The following is a 16,704-nucleotide window of genomic DNA, read 5'->3' as shown; positions in this document are numbered from 1 at the left end:
CCTCCACCTCCTGGGTTCAAGCAATTCTCCTGCCTCAGCCTCCCGAGTAGCTAGGATTACAGGTGCCTGCCACTGTGCCTGTCTAATTTTTTATATCTTTTAGTAGAGATGGGGTTTCACTGTGTTGGCCAGGCTGGTCTTGAACTCCTGACCTCATGATCCGCCCACCTTGGCCTCCCAAAGTGCTGGGATTACAGGTGTGAGCCACCCACCTGGCCTACAATAAAAATTAAAAAAAAAAAGATAGAAAAAGAAATGGGCTTATGTGATTGCAGGGACAGGCCAGTCCCAAATCTGTAGGCTAGAGGTCAGGCCAACAGAATTGAAACGTGGACAGGAGCTGAAGGTGCAGTCTTGAGGCAGAATTTCTTCCCCAGGGAACCCTGTTTTTCTCTTAAGGCCTTTCAACTGGTTAGATAAAAACCACCTACATTATCAAAATAACTGATTGTAGATGTTAACCATTTCTATGAAATACCTTCATAACAATACCCTGGTCAGTGTTTAATACAATTTCTGGGTAGCACAGCCTAAACAAGTTTACACATATAGTTGGCAATGATATTCTACCCCTTGTCACCTTAAACCATCTTTAATCTTCAAATAAATACAGTAAAAAAGGCTTATTTTCGCCGGGTGCGGTGGCTCACACCTGTAATCCCAGTACTTTGGGAGGCTAAGGTGGGTGGATCACTCGAGTGAGAAGTTCGAGACCATCCTGGCAAACATGGGGAAGTCTCTACTAAAAATACAAAATTAGCCGGGTGTGGTGGCACCTGCAATCCCAGCTAGTCAGGAGGCTGAGGCAGGAGAATCGCTTGAACCCAGGAGGCAGAGGTTGCAGTAAGCTGGGATAGGGCCACTGCACTCCAGCCTGGAGACAGAACGAGACTCCGTTTCAAAAGAAAAAAAAAGTTTAAAAAATAGAGATGGGGGTCTTAATATGTTGCCCAAGCTGGTCTTGAATTCCTGGCCTTGAGCAATCTTCTCACGTTGGCTTCTCAAAGTGCTGGGATTACAGGCGTGAGCCACAGCACCCAGCCCTGGATATTATATGCTTGCGATAAAGTCTGTGCCAGGAAATCCACTTCCTACCCCAATCTCCACATGGCTCAGCCCCTCATCTCCCTATAGACTTTGGTCTATGTCATATTCTAAATAAGCTGTTTCCTGATCATTCTAATGAAAATTGCAAACAACTCCCCAAACTCTGACACCCTGATCCACCTTACTCTCCTTTTCCTTCTTTTGTTTGTCATAGCACTGATTAACTTCTCATGTCTATTTGTTTATTATAATTATTGTTTATTTTCTGACTTTTCCTCTAGAATGTTAGCTCCATGAGGGTAAGGGTCAGTGATGATTTTGCTGGATCCTAAGTTTTTTTTTTTTTTTATTGAGACAGGGTCTTGCTCCGTCACCCAGGCTGGAGTGCAGTGGCACGACCTCAGTTCACTGCAGCCTTGATCTCCCAGGCTCAATCGATCCTACCACCTTAGCCTCCCAAGTAGCTGGAACTACTTGCAGCTGTGCCACCATGCTCGGCTAATTTTTATTTTTATTTTTGTAGACGGGCTTTTGCCATGTTGCCCAGGCTGGTCTCAAACTCCTGGGCTCAAGCAATCTGCCCATCTCGGCCTCTCTAGGTGCTGGGATTGCACGTGTGATCCACCATCCCTGGCTTTTAAACCATGTCTGGCACACAGCAGACACACTAGAGATATCTCAGTAAGATCTAATGGAACCCTGGCTCACAGTCTTGAAAAATGATGGACTGAAAAACTCTCTCTGAGAAGCCAAGGCAGAAAGATTGCTTGAGGCCAGGAGTTTGAGATCAGCCCACATAGTGAGACACCATCTCTACAAAAAAATTAAAAAGTAGCTGGGTATGGTGGTGCACAACTGTCATCCCAGTAACTCAGGAGGCTGAGGCTGGAGGATCGCTTGAGCTTAGGAGGTTGAGGCTGCTGTGAGCTGTGATGGTGCCACTGTATTCCAGCCTGGGTGACAGAAGGAGATGCTGTCTCAAAAAAACAAAAACAAACAAAAAAAAACTTGTTAAGAGCTGAGCATGGTGGCTCACACCCGTAATCCCCAAAACTTGGGGAGCTGAGGTGGGAGGACCACTTGAGCCCAGGAATTTTGGGCTGCAGTGAGCAATGATCCTGCCACCGCACTCCAGCCCAGGCAACAGAGCAAGCCCCCAACTCTTAAAAAATTTTTAAAATAAAAAAATGGTATTGAAGTTATCTTTGTTACTTTTGTATTTTACATGTGTGTTGCTGCTTTGCATAAGCTTATATTTAGGATGTCAAAAGGCTTAAGATAATCTGATTTATTAAATGTGTAAGTCTTACTAGGTTTACAAGAGTAGCTCAAGGGTGTTTTTATTTTATTAAAGGTCATTCTGCTGCCCAGGAAGTAGTTGCAGTGGAGTGACCATAGTTTTCTGCAGCCTTGACTTTTTTTGTTTTTTTTTTTTTGAGATGGAGTCTCTCTCTGTCGCCCAGGCTGGAGTGCAGTGGCGTGATCTTGGCTCACTGCAACCTCTGCCTCCCGGTTCAAGCGATTCTCCTGCCTCAGCCTCCTGAGTAGCTAGGATTACAAGCACCTGCCACCATGCTCGGCTAATTTTTTTGTATTTTTAGTAGAGACGGGGTTTCACCATGTTGGCCAGGCTGGTCTCGAACTCCTGATCTCGTGACTCACCCACCTCGGCCTCCCAGAGTGCTGGGATTACAGGCGTGAGCCACCATGCCCAGCCAACGTTTTAGGCCGAAGCAATCCTCCTACCTCACCCTCCCAAGTAGATGGGACTGCGGGTGTGTACCACCATGCCCAGCTAATTTATTTTTTAATTTTTTGTAAAGACAGGTTCTTGCCATGTTGCCCAGTCTGGTCTTGAACTCCTGGGCTCAGGTGATCCTCCCACCTCAGCCTCCCAAAGTATTGGGATTACAGGCATGAGCCACCCACACTTGGCAGCTTAAGAGTTTAAAAATGACATTATAAGGCCGGGTGCGGTGGCTCACGCTTGTAATCCCAGCACTTTGGGAGGCCGAGGCGGGCGGATCACGAGGTCAGGAGATCGAGACCACGGTGAAACCCCGTCTCTACTAAAAATACAAAAAATTAGCCGGGCGTGGTGGTGGGCGCCTGTAGTCCCAGCTACTCCGGAAGCTGAGGCAGGAGAATGGCGTGAACCCGGGAGGCGGAGCTTGCAGTGAGCTGAGATCACGCCACTGCACTCCAACCTGGGTGACAGAGCGAGACTCTGTCTCAAAAAAAAAAAAAGAAAAAAATGACATTATAAGACTTTGCAAGAGGCTAGGCGTGGTGGCTCACGCCTATAATCCCAGCACTTTGGGAGGCCAAGGTCAAGGTGAGAGGATCCCTTGAGCCCAGCAGCTCAAGATCATCCTTGGCAACATAGCCAGATCCCATCTCTACAAAAAAAAAAAAAAAAGAAGAAAAAAGACTTATAAGTCCGTCATGTTAGACGTTTGAAGAGTTGAGAGAACCTATTGTTCTGTTTGTACGACAACTTTGAAATATTTACCAGGACCCACAAATGATATCAGTATTCAGTAAGTAAATTTCAACTATCAAATGTATAAACTGATTGAACACTGACCCAAAAACAAAGAAGAGTAAATGATTTTAATAGAAAAATACTAAATCTATAAATGATTTTTATGCTTGTTTGTTATTTTTGAGGATTTAAGGAAAAATGATTTTTCTACATAAATTTAATGCTCTCAATATTAATTATAACTCAACTAAGAAATGATGTTTTTCGGCTGGGCATGGTGGCTCACGCCTGTAATCCCAGCACTTTGGGAGGCCGAGGCAGGTGGATCATGAGGTCAGGAGATCAAGACCATCCTGGTTAACACGGTGAAACCCCATCTCTACTAAAAATACTAAAAAGTAGCCAGGTGTGGTGGCGGGCGCCTGCAGTCCCAGCTACTTGGGAGGCTGAGGCAGGAGAATGGTGTGAATCTGGGAGGCGGAGCTTGCAGTGAGCCGAGATCGTGCCACTGCACTCCAGTCTGGGTGACAGAGCGAGACTCCGTCTCAAAAAAAAAAGAAAAGAAATGATGTTTTTCCCACATCCCCTCAGACCCCAGAAACTCCACTGACATCTGGCAACAAAAGAAATACTCAAAACATATGAGCTCAATTTAAAAAATGAGTCTCAGAACTTTTGATTTCTCAATTTTCTCATCTGAAAAAGTAGAGGTAGAAATCTCCACTTTAGGTTTTTGTTTTTAATTTTTCAAATTTTATATGGAATATTAAAAAGGGCTTGGCACCTGCCTGGAAAATAATAAATGATATTTATATTCCTTGGTGCCTTAAAGTCTGGGGGTTGGGGGGAGGAACAGAGTCGTAGCATCCCCAAATGTGCGTGTCCACCTCCAAAACTGGGGCAGGTACAACTTAAAGCCTCCAAACTTTACAAGCCCTAACAACCTCAAAGACTCAATTGCACTCCTCCTGGAGCATGATGGAGCCAGGCAAGCAATGGGTCAGTGTCATGGTCCAGGGATCATTTAGCAAAATCTAGAGACATTTTTCACTAACACATATTCGGGATGGGAGGTGCTACTGGTGTTGATGGTGTTGTGATACCTCAGTTCTCGTCTCCTTAGTTTAAAAGAACTTAAATAAGAATCACACAGCAAGAGATGGAGCACAGAGTAATTTATTGTAAAGCAAAAAGAATATCTTGAAAATTAGGTGAAAAATAGACAATAAACCCTGAGAGACAGAATTCAGGCTGGGGTGCTCCTAAGGATTAGACAGCAGAGACTGGTGCTAGGGGATTCCCTTCACAGGAGACTTCCATGATTATTCATCAGGAGGTGGAAAGGAGGTGTTACCAGTAAGCATGTTCTGGGTGCTCCTCTGGGTGCACATGTGCAGTAGCTGTACACACTTGTTCATACGTCGCATGTCTCATTAACATCTTAAATCTCCACCCATGGGTGTGTTTTTTACTTTTTTTTTTCTTTTTGAGACAAAGTTTTCCTCTTGTTGCCCAGGCTGGAGTGCAGTGGCGTGATCTCGGCTCACTGCAACCTCCGCCTCCCGGGTTCAAGCAGTTCTCCTGCCTCAGCCTCCTGAATAGCTGGGACTACAGGCATATGCCACCACGCCGGCTAATTTTGTATTTTTAGTAGAGACGGGGTTTCTCCATGTTGGTCAGGCTGATCTCAAACTCCCGACCTCAGGTGATCCGCCCACCTCAGCCTCCCAAAGTGCTGGGATTACAGACGTGAGCCACCGCGCCCGGCCTGTTTTTTACTATTAATAAGCAAAGGGTGTCTGAGGAAAGGTAAAATCAAAGTGCACATGTTCCTACAGGGGAAATTCCCTGCTGAAGAAAGCTTTGCTTGAATGAGCTGAACTACCTTTCGAATGCTGAGGCTTACTGTGTTGATTGTATGGACACCCTGGTTGCTGTGTCCCGAGGACATGGTCACTCCTTGACCACCTATCCTGCCTCACTGGGATGTACTAAAAAGAGGCCAGTGATTCTGTTAAAGTTCTTAAATTTCACAGGATGTCCCACCACAACCAAAAATTATCCATCTCACGATATCAATAGTGCCAAGATTGAGAAACTCTGCATTAAAGGAAAGTAACAAGAAAGGATTGGCCGGGCACGGTGGCTCACGCCTGTAATCCCAGCACTTTGGGAGGCCGAGGTGGGCGGACCACCTGAGGTCGGGAGTTCGAGACCAGCCTGGCTAACATGGTGAAACCCCGTCTCTACTAAAAATACAAAAAATGAGCCAGGTGTGGTGGCACGTGCCTGTAGTCCTAGCTACTCGGGAGGCTGAGGCAGAAGAATTGCTTGAACCCGGGAGGCAGAGGTTGCAGTGAGCCCAGATCATGCCACTGCACTCCAGCCTGGTGACAGAGCAAGACTCCATCTCAAAAACAAAAACAAAAACAAAAACAAAAAAACAACAAAAAAAACCAAAAGGGTTAGGTAAGGAGAAGCAGATCAGGGTTTAGGGCTCTAGGCTACTCAATGGTATCTTTAAAACCTTCTTTCTTCTTCTTTTCTTTCTTTTTATTTTATTTATTTATTTATTTATTATTTATTTATTTATTTATTTAGTCACCCAAACTAGAGTGCAGTGGCACAATCATGGCTCACTGCAGCCTGTGCCTCCCAGGCTCAAGCAATTCTCCCACCTCAGCCTGCAGAGTAGCTGGAACTACAGGCACCTACCACCACACCTGGCCAATTTTTTCGTAGGAGGGTATTTTTTGTAGAGACAGGGTTCTGCCATGTTGCCTAGGCTGGTTTCAAACTCCTAAACTCTGGCAATCCACCCGTCTTGGTCTCCTAGATTTCTGGGATTATAGGCGTGAGCCACCGTGCCTGGCTAAAACCTTATTTATTGACATCTTCCCCTCTAATTAAACCTGCACATTAGAAACAAATTTATTTTTCTTTTTTTTTTTTGGAGATGGAGTCTCACTCTGTCGCCCAGGCTGGAGTGCAGTGGCGCCATCTTGGCTCACTGCAAGCTCTGCCTCCTGGGTTCACGCCATTCTCCTGCCTCAGCCTCCTGAGTAGCTGGGACTACAGGCGCCCACCACCACGCCCAGCTAATTTTTTTTTTATAGATATTTTTAGTAGAGACCGGGTTTCACCGTGTTAACCAGGATGGTCTTGGTCTTCTGACCTCATGATCCACCCGCCTCGGCCTCCCAGAGTGCTGGGATTACAGGCATAAGCCACCGCGCCCGGCCAACACATTTATTTTTCTAAACCCATTACTCTCATCTGTCAGATTGCTTTTATCATGTCAGTCCTCCAAACCCATCGAAACTACAGCCGGGACATATCTAAATGTAATGGTTCTACTTTTCTAGTTTCAGTTCTTTCTTTTTTTTTTTTTTTGAGATGGAGTCTTGCTCTGTTGCCCAGGCTGGAGTGCAGTGGTGCGATCTCGGCTCACTGCAAGCTCTGCCTCCTGGGTTCACACCATTCTCCTGCCTCAGCCTCCCGAGTAGCTGGGACTACAGGTACCTGCAACCACGCCCGGCTAATTTTTTGTATTTTTAGTAGAGATGGGGTTTCACCATGTTAGCCAAGATGGTCTCGATCTCCTGACCTTGTGATCCGCCCGCCTCAGCCTCCCAAAGTGCTGGGATTACAGGCATGAGCCACCGCGCCCAGCCTAGTTCTTTCTTACATAGACAAAGACACATGCACAGAGCAACACTGGTATTAGAGGAGCATGGCATCTATATTAGTCTGTTTTCACGCTGCCATGAAGACCTGCTTGAGACTGGGTAATTTATAAAGAAAAGAGGTTTGACTCACAGTTCTGCATGGCGAGGGAAGCCGGGGGAAACTTACAATCATGGTGGAAGGTAAAACAGGCACATCTTACATGGTAGCAGGTAAGAGAAGTGAGAGCCAAGTGAAGGGGGAAGCCCCTTATGAAATCATCAGATCTCATGAGAATTCACTATCGTCAGGACAGTACACAGGAAACCATCCCCATGATTCAATTATCTCCTCCTGGCCCTGCCCTTGTCACATCGGGATTATCACAATTCAAGGTGAGATTTCGGTGGGGACACAGAGCCAAACCATATCACCATCCTTTTCCCAGCATCTGGTTTATTGTGGTGTTTTGACTGGTAGACCTTCATTTTACTCAATAAGCATTTGGGGATGCAGAGTTTTCCCTGATCATCAAACTTGGCTTTTGTTTGCCCTTTGACTAAGTCTGATGCACTGTTCCTTACACTGTTGCCTTGCTACTAATAATGGACATTATGCTATTGTATAAGTCTCCCTTTACAGCTTCATTTAAAAAAATTAAAATTGCATAGAAGTACACACAAACGAGAGATGTAGAGAACTTGTTAAATCTAAATAAGGCCTACGGATTGTAGCAATGTCAATTTCCTGGTTTTAACATTGTACTATATAAAGATGTCATCATTAGAATATGCTGGATGAAGAATACACAGAACTCTGCACTATTTTTTATAATTTCTGCAACTCTATAATTATTTTTAAAATCTAAAAGTGCAAATAAAAAGGCACTATTTTAATTTCCAAATGTTTATAAGTGTTACTGCTCTTTTTTTTTACATTTATTACAACATTTATTTACAGTCATTTTACCAGTTGTGCAGCCTAAACTGCCAATATCCTGTTTAGTCATTCCTAAGATGCACTATTTCTGACATGGAAATATCCTGAAATTAGGAAACTGTTGACCCAACACCACCTGTGATAAAACTGCATGAACACCTTTCTAAGATGAAGGACCAGCATCACAGCAGCACATCAGGCCAACAAAGGCAGAAGCCCAGCAGCAGGGAGAGGGCAACCACACGAGGATGGCAGCAGGGAGAGGGCAACCACACGAGGATGGCAGCAGGGAGAGGGCAGTCACACGAGGATGGCAGCACGAGGTCAGCTCACCAACACTGTAGGTGTGCAGGCTTAGCCTGATGACAAGAGCCATGGATCTCACCGTGTGTCTGTAAACAGCAATGTTTTTTTTTGTTTGTTTTTTGTTTGTTTGTTTGTTTTGAGATGGAGTCTCGCTGTCGCCCAGGCTGGAGTGCCGTGGCACAAACTTGGCTCACTGCAAGCTCCGCCTCCCAGGTTCACACCATTCTCCTGCCTCAGCCTCCAGAGTAGCTGAGACTACAGGCACCCGCCACCACGCCCGGCTAATTTTTTTTTGTATTTTTTTAGTGGAGACGGGGTTTCACCATGTTAGCCAGGACGGTCTTGATCTCCTGACCTCGTGGTCCGCCTGCCTCAGCCTCCCAAAATGCTGGGATTACAGGCCTGAGCCACTGCACCTGGCCTGAAAATGGCCATGTTGCTACTTAAATGCTAAACCTTTAATGGTGTATTAATAGACAGTTATTAAGTAGCAAATTAGGAGCTTAAATCTACATAAGTCAGCTGTGTACTGACTGTATCTCACAGTAACAAATGCACCCAATCTGTATCTTGTCTTCTTTGTAACAATGTTAAATATTAGCATATCTTGCTCTCAGGTGTGATTCCAGCAGCTGTGCTGAGGCCATTGCTGCTCCTGAATCTCTACTTTCATTTGTCTTCACTGGTGTCACTGTCGCTGTCACTGCTGCTGTCAGTATCACTGTCACTGGTCAATGCAATGAAGTTGCCTAGGGCTTCCTTTTGTTCCTGGTTGATTGCAAAGTCAGTCATTACTCTCTGGGTGAGGCCCTCACACATAGGTAAGCTGAAGGCACTTGCCAGCTCTACTACCTCAATGGCCTAGGAAGAGCTGTTAGACACTCTGGCACTGTCCATAAACTAATTCAGCAACTCATTTCTAGTGATCTTATTATGCTTCCTAAAAAGCCCCAACATTTTCCAGGCTTCCTGGATTCTCCCAGCCCTTAAAAAGAGGACAGCTGGCCGGGCGCAGTGGCTCATGTAGGTAATCCCAGCACTTTGGGAGGCCGAGGCGGGTGGATCACCTGGGGTCAGGAGCTCGAGACAGCCTGGCCAACATGGCGAAACCCTGTCTCTACTAAAAAGACAAAAATTAGCCAGCATAGTGGTGGACGCCTGTAATCCCAGCTACTCAGGAAGCTGAGGTAGGAGAATCGCTTAAACCTGGGAGGCAGAGGTTGCAGTGAGCCGAGACCACGCCATTGCATGCCAGCCTGGGCGACAAGAGCGAACCTCTGTCCCCCCCCCAAAAAAAAGACAGCTACACAGTTGAGACAGATAGCTGGCCAATTCAGAGCAGTGTGTCTGACAGGCTGGCTTTCCTACATAGATTTGATATCAGCAGCACAGCCAGCAAATGCCACCTGAAGCTCTGGTGGGTGCTTACCCATTGCCATGAGTGTCAGGATCTCTTCTCTCAGGTTGTTGCAGAAAGTGTGACCATATTCTCTACTATCTTTCCAAATTTGAGTAATCACTTCCAGCCAGTTGGCCACATCCAGTGCTCAGAGATCTATCAACGTTTGGGAGTAGGGAAAGAAGGCTGAAGGTATCAGGTCCTCATACCACTTCAAGGTGACTTCAATTCGTTCCATTAGACAAATCAAATTGAATAACATGGAATAATAGGAATTGTGCAGTTTATCGGGTCCAACGAATTTTCGGTTGTCTCTGGTATTTAAAAGGCCATGTAGCCGGGTGCGGTGGCTCACGCCTGTAATCCCAGTACTTTGGGAGGCCGAGACGGGCGGATCATGAGGTCAGGAGATCAAGACCATCCTGGCTAACACTGTGAAACCCCATCTCTACTAAAAATACAAAAAAATTAGCCAGGCATGGTCGTGGGCGCCTGTAGTCCCAGCTACTCGGGAGGCTGAGGCAGGAGAATGGCGTGAACCTGGGAGGCAGAGTTTGCAGTGAGATGAGATCACACCACTGCACTCCAGCCTGGGTGACAGAGCGGGAGTCCATCTCAAAAAAAAACAAAAACAAAAACAAAAACAAAAACAACCCATGTATTTGGTAGGCAAGTTCTAGATTTCTGAGAGATGAGGATACCTCATGGCTGACTGAAAAAACTTATCATCATCCAGGTCCTTTGGAGGAAAATCTCTTTCCCATTAATTCATTCATTATATCATAGATGATGAAAGATGATCCCTTTGAAGGGCTTCCAGGCTGATAAAACAGCTGAATAATACGGTGATATGTTGCAAGTGAGGGTTCTATTCTGATGGCTTTCATTTCACGTAGAATCTGTAAGGCTGGCAATCTTGCAAGTACATAAAATCTTCGGAGACATTTCAGAATGGCATTAAAAGTCTGTAGATTTGGTTTCATCTTCTGTGCAACCATTTGTCTTAGCAGCTCCAGTATATTGTTCCATTTTTCCTCAAATTTCTCATTGATCACCCATACTGTTGCTTCAATCACTGCATTGAATGTGTATACATCAGCACAGAGTCTGTTGTTTAGTAACTCAGTGTACAGGTTTAATGCTTGCTTATAAGCTTGGTGCTTCAACATTCCTCAGATCATTGTGCAACAGGAATGTGCATTTTTCTCTGGCATTACAGAAAACATTCTCTCAGCGCTGTTTTTTGCTCACCAGGTAACTCCAAACTGATGACCAGCTTTCCTCCTAGACCTCTCATAATTTTCCTCTTCCAATTCTTCTGACTGTTCAGTTTGTTGAAAATGATAATCAGCTGAGGGCTCCTGGTCACCACAGTAACATAATAAATCCAAGAGACTATGTGTTGTTCCAGGAGACACCGTGGTTCCTGCTTGCAAAAGCTGATCAAACATGTCCACAGAGGCTTTGACTTTTCTGAGCTTGATTCGTTCCTTGAGGGTGGCTTCACTTATGTCTTTGATCTGAGGTTCAAAGTACTCAGGCATTAAACACAGTATATGAGGTTCAGCTATGTTCTTCTGAAAATATTTGGAGTATGAATTAATAATGAACTTGGCCGTATTCTCCCCACATTTCTTTACCAGTAAAAATGAACGAGATTCTGAAGAGGATGTTGGTATCAGGTAAGGATTATCTTGAAACGCACAAGGTACAGCCGTGGGAACCCTGTTTACTGTGGATGCAAGAGCCTGAAGAATGGCTACTTTATCCCAAGTTTTCTTTTTTGGAATTACTACTTCTTCAATCCCTGTTATATCAGTTCCTTCAATATTTGAGAGGGTTGCACTTCCAGAATAAAATCTGCAGCTGTGTGCCTGTTCACACAGACCTGCCGGCTGACCCGTCAGTGGCTGGTCAAGCCTGCTGCAGAGCCCCAGCCAGTGAACAGCAGCTACAGCCGCCATCTTTGACTTCTCTGCCAAGTGCTCCCACTCTTACACAATCACTCAATATCCCATTTCTGACACCACATCTAAAGCAAAAAAACTAACTGTTCTTTTCTTTCAACTCACTCAAAACAGAACATTTGTGTGACCAAATGAGTGGAGGTTTTTTCATCCATCCCAGTTCTCCAGGAGACACCAGTAGGTGTCCTATAATTCAAATCTGACACTATCTACTTGAAGGAAGTGTCACATCCCATAGGTTGAGGACTAAGTCCCATAAAATTGCCCTGCACTTCAGATGCCAATCACAATCACCTGGTTGTGGCCTGTGCTTTTGACCAACCACATTAGAATTGGGGTTCCCACAACCCCCTAGAACTCATTTCTAGAATGGCTCATAGAACTCGGGGAAACACTTTGCTTATGTTTACTGTTTTATAGTAAAAGATATCACAAAGGATACAAACAAACAGTCAGATAGAAAAGATACACAGGGCAAGGTATGTGAGAAGAGGTGTGGAGCTTCCATGCCCTCTCCAGGAACACTTAATGTGTTCAGCAATCTGGAAAGCTAAAATCTTGTTGTCCAAGAGTTTTTATAGAGCTTCATGTCAAGCCAACCCACCCCTTCCCCTTCACAGAGGTTGGTGGGTGGGACTGAAAGTTCCAACTCTCTAGTCTTTCTGGTGACCAGCTTCATCTTGAGGCTGTCTAGGGTCTCCACCCTAAGCCATCTCATTGGTATAAACTGAGATGTGATCAAAAAGTCATTAAAAATAACAAAAGACATTTCAACACACAGGAAATTCCAAGGGTTTTAGGAGCTCTGTGATAGAAATCAGAAAGTCAAGCCTACTTGAGTTTGGAGAGGCTAATGCTGGGTAGTGGGAGCACCAATACAATGAGATAAATGGATTATAATGCAGCAGATAAATATAATCTACTCCATGTGGCTTCTAAAATAATTAACTAACTTAAAAAGGATGGGATGGGCCAGGCGCGGTGGCTCACGCCTGTAACCTCAACACTTTGGGAGGCCGAGTGGGGTGGATCGCCTGAGGTCAGGAGTTTGAGACCGGCCTGGCCAACATGGTGAAACCCCATCTCTACTAAAAAAAAAAATAAAAACAAAAACAAAAAACTCCCAAAAAACAAAATTAGCTGGGGGTGGTAGCACACGCCTGTAGTCTCAGCTACTTGGGAGGCTGAGACAGGAGAATCACTTGAACTCACGAGGCGGAGGCTGCAGTGAGCCGAGATCACACCACTGCACTCCAGCCTGGACGACAGGAGTGAGACTCTTTCTCAAAAACAAAAACAAAAACAAAAAAAGAAAAGAAAAAAGAAAAAAGAATGGGATGGGTAAAGTTCTTTACAAGAGTGTCAACTTATAAGTATAAAATGTAAAGAAGTAATAGAAATAGAATCCCCACAAGCAGTGATCACAGATTCGGGGAAGAATCATCAACAGAGGCTAAAACTAGAGGGTGAAGTGGGGGGACTTAATATTATTCAGACATTGCAAAGAATTGACCCACAGATTACTTATTAATTACAAAGAAGAAAGAGTGGAGAGATCCAGTAGATACCATCTTAACCAAGTAGTCAAAATTCAAATCTCCCAAATGGACAAACTGTATACTTAGGTACCTCCTTATAGGACATAACATCATTGGCAATTCTGGGGCAAAATAAATGTGTTCCTTGAATTATTGTTGGAACTTTGGAAAAGGTATACATTTTTCAAAATAAATAACTTGTCCTTCAAATCTCCAATATACTGAATACCTGATATTGGGCAAATTACATGTCTTCCTGGGCCTCAGTTTCCTCACATTAAAAATATGGAGACAATATTATTACTTGCCTGCTCAACTGTAAGGTTTACAAAAAGAAAATACATAGTTAATAACTCAGGGCTCGGTAAATGTTTGCTATTTGGAATAAACTGATGGGAGGCTACATGCAATTTCTACTTACCCCTTTAGCATGAAGATACTAAAAAAAATTATTTTAATGTTAATACTGGTCAGCTGTGCCTGAATTCCTTTTTTTTTTTTTTTGAGACGTAGTCTTGCTCTGTCGCCGAGGCTGGAGTGGCAGTGGCGCGATCTCAGCTCATTGCCATCTCCACCTCCTGGGTTCAAGCGGTTCTCCTGCCTCAGCCTCCCGAGTAGCTGGGACTATAGGCACCCGCCACCACGCCCGGATAATTTTTGTATTTTTAGTAGAGACGGGGTTTCACCATGTTGGCCAGGCTGGTCTCGAACTCCTGATCTCAGGTGATCCACCCACCTCGGCCTCCTTAAGTGCTGGGATTACAGGCATGAGCCACTGCGCCCGACCTGTGCCTGAATTTCAAGGAGAGGAGGGTAAAATGAGGCATGTCCCATCTCCTTCCTATCACGGCCGAACTAGTGTTTCAGGTTAAGTTTGCCATGCTCTTAGCTGAGAGGAGGGGTCCATTCAGTTGGCTGGGAGCTTAGAATTTGATTTTTAGTTTACAGCTTTGTGATTCACCCGGGAGAGATGCAGAGTTAGGACAACAGGAGACAAGCGAACCCGGACAGCAACGCCTCCCAGCACTGCTAGACATCCACCGCTCTGGCAGGGCGACCACGCGGCCGGGGCCCTCCGGGAAGCAGCCTTAACCCCCGCCCGACCGCAGGTCTCGGGCCACGCAGCGCTAACAGCCGCGGGAGGGGGACCCAAACGTCAGCGGTCCCCAAATACAGGACCCTACCTTGCTCTGGCATCTCACCAGCCCTCCGTGCCGCCGCTGAGCGAAGCGGAGAGTACGAGCCCGGCGCGCCCCGCCCCCTCGCGCGCCCCCCTCGGGCCCGCCCCGGGCCTGCCCCTCCCCCCCCCCCCCCTCCCCCTCGGCCCCCCCTCGCCCCTGCCCTCCCCGCCCCCCCCCCCCGGGGCCCCCGGCCCGGCCCCCCCCTTCGGCCCCCCCCCCCCTCGGCCCCCGCCCCCTGTCATTTCCCTTGCCTGCACCCAAGCCGGTAAAAGGGCAGACTTGGCAGCTCAAGGCACCTGCGCCCAGTAGGTTGCAGGCCCCACTCTCCCAGGGAGAACAACATACTTGCGGAGCCGCACAGAGAGGTGAGGCCAAAAAGAGGTACCGGTGATGATATCCGGGCGTTTGAGGGCACGGAATTGAAAACTGGAGTGAAACACACAAATAAAAGGAAATAAAAGCTCATCAAGTTTTCCTTTGTGTTGCTGATGGTGTAGCACGGGTCAGATACTCGCCCTGCAGAAAGGTCGGGTCAGGAATTTAGGATGCAGGATGACTTCCGATTCTTCCCCAGAGGCACCACCTGTGCACTGTTGGCCTCCCTTCTCCACGGCTTACCTGCATTTTTATGTACAATTTTAAAGGTTCTCGATATGGAATTGGAAATGGAATCCTGTGTCTTTTGGTAAACATTTACTAAAAGGCATCACATCTTGTTCTCCGTTTTCAGGAAGTTCACTCCTCCCTGTCAGTACTTTGACTAGACAATTAAAATAAACATAGATCCAATTTAGAAGAATGCTATAAAGATACAAAAAACATAAAAACAAAATATTATTTTAAAATACTGAATTAAGAAAACACTTGCAGGACATAGGACAAATGCAGCATAATATTTAAGTCTCAAAGAAATGTTCTATCTAAGAAAGAAGCAAAGAACCTGAAAGCTAAGAAAAGAAAAATAAAATATGGCAAATACATTTGATTTAAAGGTGTTCAAGCACGCTAGTACTCAAATTAAAAATAAAACAAGGAGATATTATTTCCAGCTCTAAGATTTATAATGATTGAAAATTTGATGGCTGGGCATGGTGGCTCATGCATTTACTCTCAGAGCACTTTTGGAGCCCTAGGGGGTAGGATCGCTTGAGCCCAGGAGTTGGAGGCTGCAGTGAGCCATGGTTGCACCACTGCATTCCAGCCTGGGCGACAGAGCAAGACCCTCTCAAAACAAATAAATAAACAAATAAATACAATTTTAAAAAGAAAGAAAAATATTTTTAAATAACTAAACTGAAACAGGTCAGAGTCACTGGTCTCATTGTCTAAGGTGTTATCTAAGCGCGTGGTCTCATGACCAAGAAAATTAAGGAGTGTGGACACAAACGGTGAGGCTGGAGCAAAAATAGAAGCAGAGAGTAAAATGGTGGTTGCCAGGGGCTTGGGTGAAGGGGAAATGGGGAAATGTTGGTCAAGAAGTACGAATTTTCAGTTTTGCAAGATAAATAAGTTTTGGGGATTTAAGGTACATAGTGACGTTATTTGACATATGTACATTGTGACGTTATGTGACATAGTTAACAAATTAGAAAAAAAATTTTAAATGGGATGTTCAGAAATGAAAAAACAATGCTACTTGACATTTGCTAAGGGGATAGATTTTTATTTTTTGCTACAAGGATAGATCTTAAGTGTTCTTCTGCATGGGGGAGAAAAGGATATTTTTTAAAAAAGTGTTCTGACCACACACACACACACACACACACACACACACACACAAAGGGTATAATTTGAGGTGGTTAATACATCAATCAGCTTGATTTGATTATGGTAACCATATCATATTATATGTGTATATCAAAATTCAAACGTATATTTAAAACATATATCTTTTTTGTCAACTGTACCTCAATAAAGCTAAAAAGTAAATACAAGGTCCAGGGCGGTGGCTCACACCTGTAATCCTAGCACTTTGGGAGGCCGAGGCAGGTGGATTACCTGAGGTCAGTAGTTCGAGACCAGCCTGGCCAATATGGTGAAACCCCATCTCTACTAAAAATACAAAAAATTAGCCAGACGTGGTGGCAGGTGCCTGTAATCCCAGCTACTTGGGAGCCTGAGGCAGGAGAATCACTTGAATCTGGGAGGTGGAGGTTACAGTGAGCCGAGATCACCC

The 16,704-nt window shown here is 45.1% G+C and overlaps 1 pseudogene; it reads right to left on the bottom strand.

Moving 5' to 3' along the window:
• Positions 1-9,103: 9,103 nt before the first annotated feature.
• Positions 9,104-11,807, bottom strand: LOC116479716 (small ribosomal subunit protein mS39-like; annotated as a pseudogene).
• Positions 11,808-16,704: the final 4,897 nt, after the last annotated feature.

Source organism: Hylobates moloch, unplaced genomic scaffold, assembly GCF_009828535.3.
Source record: "Hylobates moloch isolate HMO894 unplaced genomic scaffold, HMol_V3 SCAFFOLD_12, whole genome shotgun sequence".
Lineage (NCBI taxonomy): Eukaryota > Metazoa > Chordata > Mammalia > Primates > Hylobatidae > Hylobates > Hylobates moloch.
Note: the sequence above shows the minus strand (reverse complement) of the source record. Positions and strands in the feature narration are given on the sequence as shown.